At 54.0% G+C, this 6,045-nt stretch overlaps 1 long non-coding RNA gene across 1 annotated transcript; it reads left to right on the top strand.

Annotated features, from left to right (window-relative positions):
• The first annotated feature begins 4,487 nt into the window (after positions 1-4,487).
• On the top strand, positions 4,488-5,749 carry LOC142071461 (uncharacterized). The gene is made up of 3 exons (XR_012667493.1): positions 4,488-4,584; positions 4,681-4,787; positions 5,641-5,749. It is a non-coding gene; the product is annotated as an uncharacterized LOC142071461 (long non-coding RNA).
• The last annotated feature ends 296 nt before the right edge of the window (positions 5,750-6,045 follow it).

Below are 6,045 nucleotides of genomic sequence, written 5' to 3'. Positions count from 1 at the left end.
AATTCAAGGTCCGATGGTTAGTTTGAAAGTCGGGGCTCTTGGGTCCTATTCCCCACTCTGCCACTGACTGGCTGTGTGACCTAAGACAAGTCAATTCTCCTTTCTCAGCCTTAGCTTCTCCCTCTTTCAAGTAGGGATAACAATCCGCTCCTACCTACCTCATGGTGCGGAGAGGATGGGGATCCTTTGGAGAGTGTCACTCAGAGCAGGGCATAATAAGAGGTGTCCTATCACGTTTCCTCAAATCAGATTATGAGATAATAGAAGAGCTGAAATATTCTATTTGTATTTTATTATTTTGAAATTGTTAAGAGCAGCAGGCTCCAGGAAGGTGTGTAAAGTGCTGGGATGTCAGGAGCTCGGAGGCGCTGTCCCCCCCTCACTAGGATAGTGTTTTACACCCCCTGCTGCTGGCTGAGTTCCTCCGTCCTTGGCAATAAGACAGACTCTTGTTTTCACAGCCAATCGATCACCCAGTGTCATCACCCTGCCCGCTGGCTGGGCAAGGGAACTCCTCAGGTCACCACCCTTTCCAGCCTGCCTTGAGCTTGGAGAATGAGGAGGAGGGCGAGCGATAGCTGGCGACCCTGAACATCCGCCCTTCATCGCTCCATCACCTAGAGGAAGTGAGTGGCATTAGGGTTCCCCTGTGGCGTTCCCCGTCTGTCTGGGGAGAGGCAGAAAGAGGGGGAGAGAATGTCTCCGAAAGGAGACCGGATTTGCAAACCGACCCAAGGAGCCCCTTGCTCTCAGTCCAGGGAGGGGCTTCTCCCAAAGGAGATTGGGTTTGCAAACCGACCACAGGAGTCTCTCTAGAGCCATCTCCAGTGTGTTTGGAAAGGTCCCAGCAATGGGGCTCCCAGCCCTTCCCTTGTGGGAGACTGTTCCCAAGCCTGAGAGTCTCTGAACTGGGCCAGACCCTGTGAACTGCTGAGCATGGAAATCAATGGGAAACAAGGGGACCCTGTGTCACGGAGTCCCTGGGCGATGCTCTGGAACTACTCCCTATGAAGCCAGTCAGGACTGTGGGGAAGTCTCCTTTCTGTGAGCAGACTGTCTTCAGGACACACAGCTCACACAGCTTCCACCTTGCTGGGTCTGATCTCGGAGCATTCAGCCTCCTCTGCCCCTCCATGTGCTTCCCACCGCGAGTCCGCCCAAGCGGGGTCCTGTGGAAGCCAGAGGGTCCTGCACCCCAACTTCGCAGTCAGACATGACTCTCAGCCAGCCAGTAAAGCAGAAGGTTTATTAGATGAGAGGAACATGGTCTCAACCCAGAGCTTGTAGGTGCAGAGAACAGGACCCCTCAGCTGGGTCCATTTTGGGGGTCAGTGAGCCAGACAACCCCGTCTGCACTTCACTCCATGTCCCCAGCCAGCCCCAAACTGAAACTCTCTCCAGCCCCTCCTCCTCTGGGCTTTGTTCCTTTCCCAGGTCAGGAGGCCACCTGATTCCTTTGTTCTCCAACCCTTTAGCTCTCACCTTGCAGGAGGGAAGGGCCAGGCCATCAGTTGCCAGGAAACAGGATGTCGGCCATTCTCTGTGTCCAGACCCCTGCACACACCTGCCCTCTAGGGCTCTGCAACGATCTTACACCCTTCTCCCACCACCTAGATACTTAAGAACTGCATAGGGGAAGCTGAGGCACCCCCTTAATATTCAGAGGAAACATTAAGAACAGTCCTGCTTCGTCAAACCCTGGGCTTGCTATGCCTAGGGACTTTGACATGGGGAATGGTTTCCCAGGAGAAGTCTGGACTCCTGGATTCTGTTCCTTCTCTAGCCTGGAGCGGGAGTGTGGCTTGGGACAGCAGGAGGGAGCTCCTTGTCCAAAGTGACAGGTGGTCTTTGTGACTGACCCCAGTGCTGGAAAGGGAGGAGACTCCCCTTGAGGGTATTGCTTCACCAGGGATGACGAAGGGGAACGTTGGGAGCAGATGATGCAATGAACTCCTGGCAGTGTGTGTAGATTGCACTCCCTGCACCCCTGTGGGGGGATGAGGAGCTGCTCTGGCAGAGACAGGGATGGGGAGGGGCAAAAAGGGTGGTTAGTGAGAGGCTGCCTTGAGCCCAGACTCACGCCTGCTCCCTGCTCGGTTCCATTCTGGCCAGGCTCCTGATGATGTTGAGGAAGAAGGCTCTGCAGGTGGCCTCAGAGCCTGAGGGAAGCAGCTGCCATCTTCCGCAGTAACAGAGCAGTCCCTTTGTCCCCTCTGGTGGGGAAGGAGTTCCCGGCCGAGCCAGGAGGTGGAAGCGCCCAGCTTTCTGGCGGAGGAAACCCGCTCCCGGCATAAGCGCCGAGATGGGAGGGGCAGAGGCCAGGCCGAAATGGAGCTGTCCCAGGATGCGGTTGGGCAGGCAAGACTCAGACAAGGAGGGGAGCCGGGCTGGGTGGCTCTGGGGTTTGTTGTGTGGGAAGCACAGGCCCCAGGAGCCCAGCCCTGATTCCCAGGAGGAGGCATTGCCCTGCCCCGTCACTGAGGACGTTCCAGCCTCCCCAGGGGAGAAGGTGGTGGATCTCTGTCCCAGCACCAGCAATTCAGCCCGCTCCCCATGGGACAGCAGCAGCACCTGGGAATCAGGAAGCAGCGAGGCCGAGGTGCGCCGCTGCTTTGTTCCAGGTGAGGAACCAGGCTGGGTTCAGGGAGGGGTGAGGAGGGGACTGTGAACACCCTGGGCCCAGGCACTCAACCAGTGCTGTGGGGATGGGTCCCCAGCCCAGGTGTCTGTCTTGAGCCACATGAACGCCACTGATACTAGATGCTTCCACTTTGGTCCTTGATGCTCCAGTTGGGGGCGGGTGAGACACCACGCAGGGAGTCCAGGACACTGTGGGGGAGAGAGGGTCTCTTTGGTATGGGCTTCTGAAGGAGTTGGGGGCTGAAGGCATCACTGAGAGGGGGAAGTGTGGTTCCTGATCTTCCCTGGGTCCCGCAGGTGGGAAGGGGGCACATTGCCCCACCATACCCCTGTCCTTCCCCTGCGTGGTAACAGGAGTCACCCTGTCCCCTTCTCTCCCTGGTGCAGGGACCGCCAGGGACCCAGAGGACGAGGAGTAGGTAGCCGTGGACATGGCCATGAGGAGGCTGCTCTCAAGAACATGCGAGAGCAGTTCCAAGGCTGAGAAAAGGTAGAAACCTTCCCCAGCTGTGCTGGAACTGAGATTTTCCTTCCCCTTCCCAGCACCCTGACCCCCTGCAGAGGGTCTTGTCTCTGATGATCCACCAGCTCTAACAGGGACTTTTCTCCACTATGATCATGGACCCCCAAAATAGGGATGTTTGTCACAGACCAGTCAGAGTCTCCTCCCCCAACATGCACTGTCCCAGTTCCTGACCCTGTTTGTGTAGGAGCTGTGGGTGATTTGGACAATGGCCGGGTCCCCACTGTCCCCCATTCAGGCCTGAGTCCTGCAGCTGCTGTGGGTGGGGCAGGGAGGTCCCTGGCTCACTGGCTCTCTCTCCCCTAACCCCACTCCTGGTGGGTGCAGGTTGAGGGCCAGCAACTCATGTTCCTGCATGCCATCCACCCTGTGTGTCTCACTGCACAGCAGAGAGGACAGGACACATTGGAGCCGCACTGCTGCAAGGCAGCTGTGGTGGAGAGGATTATGGTGAGCGAGACACAGCGCCCAGCTGCTGGAGGGAGGACAGAGACAGGGGAGGGGCAGGGGTCCTTATCTCACTGTGCTGTGTGGCGCAGGTCCTGGGTACTAAGCGCCTGAAGAAGCTCTCAACGACAAATTTTTTAAAATAATTTTTATCAGTGATTTAGGAGCAAACATACAATCCCTGCTGATAATATTGATGGGTGACAAAATACTGGCAGTGTGGTAATTACTGATGAGGAGAGGGCAGTGATACAGAGGGATCTGGCTCATTTGGCAAACTGGACCCATTCAAAGCAAAGAAATTTGACCAGAGCCAAATGCAAGGTCCTATAGCTAGCAACAGGGCATGGCGATCACACCTCTAGAATGGGGAAGTGTGTCCAGGAAAGCAGTGACTCTGAAAGGGTTTTTGGGGCCATAGTGGAGAAGCCTGTCAACATGAGCTCCCAGTGTGATGTTGTGATGAACAGGGCTAAAGGCATCATTAGACGTAGGAGCAGAGCCGTGAGCAGGATAGGGAGGTGACACAGCATCAGTAAGCCCTGGTCTACCCTAGGAGTTGAGGTCGAATTTAGCAGTGTTAAATCGATATAAACTTGCACATGTCCACACGACGAAGCCCTTTTTTTCGACTTAAAGGGCTCTTAAAATCAATTTCCTTACTCCACCCCCGACAAGGGGATTAGCGTTGAAATTGGCCTTGCTGGGTCAAATTTGGGGTACTGTGGACACAATTAGACAGTATTGCCCTCCGTGAGGTATCCCAGAGTGGTCCATTGTGACCGTTCTTGACAGCACTCTCAACTCAGATGCACTGGCCAGGTAGACAGGAAAAGGCCCGCGAAGTTTTGAATTTCAATTTCCAGTTTGTCCAGCATGACAAGCTGCAGGTGACCATGCAGAGCTCATCAGCAGAGGTGACCATGATGGAGTCCCAGAATCGCAGAAGAGTCCCAGCATGGACCGAACGGGAGGTACGGGATCTGATCGCTGTATGGGGAGAGGAATCCGTGCTATCAGAACTACGTTCCAGTTTTCGAAATGCCAAAACATTTTTCAAAATCTCCCAGGGCATGAATGACAGAGGCCATCACAGGGACCCGAAGCAGTGCCGCGTGAAACTTAAGGAGCTGAGGCAAGCCTACCAGAAAACCAGAGAGGCAAACGGCCGCTCCAGGTCAGAGCCCAAAACATGCTGCTTTTATGATGAGCTGCATGCCATTTTAGGGGGTTCAGCCACCACTACCCCAGCCGTGTTGTTTGACTCCTTCAATGGAGATGGAGGCAACACGGAAGCAGGTATTGGGGATGAAGAAGATGATGATGATGAGGTTGTAAATAGCTCACAGCAAGCAAGCGGAGAAACCAGTTTTCCCGACAGTTAGGAACTGTTTCTCACCCTGGACCTGGAGCTAGTCCCCCCCAAACCCACCCAAGGCTGCCTCCCGGACCTACCAGGCAGAGAAGGGACCTCTGGTGAGTGTACCTTTTAAAATACTATACATGGTTTAAAAGCAAGCATGTTGAATGAAAAATTTGCCCTGGCATTCGCGGTTTTCCTGGATGTACTCCCAAAGCCTATGCAAAAGGTTTCTGGGGAGGGCAGCCTTATTCCATCCACCATGGTAGGACACTTTACCACTCCAGGCCAGTAGCACGTACTCGGAAATCATTGTAGAACAAAGCATTGCAGTGTATGTTTGCTGGCGTTCAAACAACATCTGTTCTTTATCTCTCTGTGTTATCCTAAGAAGCGTGATCTTATTCATGGTCACCTGGTTGAAATAGGGTGCTTTTCTTAAGGGGACATTCAGAGGTGCCCATTCCTGCTGGGCTGTTTGCCTGTGGCTGAACAGAAATGTTCCCCACTGTGAGCCACGCGCTGAGGGGAGGCAAAATGCGACCTTGTAACGAAAGCACATGTGCTATGTATATAATGTTAACAGTAAGGTTTACCGTGAAAAAGTGTACCCATTGTTCTGTAAAATGTGTCTTTTTAAATACCACTGTCCGTTTTTTTTCTCCACCAGCTGCATGTGTTTCAAGGATCACAGGATCTTCTCCTTCCCAGAAGCTAGCAAAGATTAGAAGGCGAAAAAAACGCACTCACGATGAAATGTTCTCTGAGCTCATGCTGTCCTCCCACACTGACGGAGCACAGAGGAATGCATGGAGGCAGACAATGTTAGAGTGCAGGAAAGCACAAAATGACCGGGAGGAGAGGTGGCAGGCTGAAGAGAGTAAGTGACGGGCTGAAGAGAAGGCTGAAGCTGAAAGGTGGCGGCAGCGTGATGAGAGGAGGCAGGATTCAATGCTGAGGCTGCTGGAGGATCAAACTAATATGCTCCAGCATATGGTTGAGCTGCAGGAAAGACAGCAGGAGCACAGACTGCTGCTACAGCCCCTGTGTAACCAACCGCCCTCCTCCCCAAGTT

The sequence above is a fragment of the Caretta caretta genome, chromosome 3, assembly GCF_965140235.1.
Source record: "Caretta caretta isolate rCarCar2 chromosome 3, rCarCar1.hap1, whole genome shotgun sequence".
Classification (NCBI taxonomy): Eukaryota; Metazoa; Chordata; order Testudines; family Cheloniidae; genus Caretta; species Caretta caretta.
Note: the sequence above shows the minus strand (reverse complement) of the source record. Positions and strands in the feature narration are given on the sequence as shown.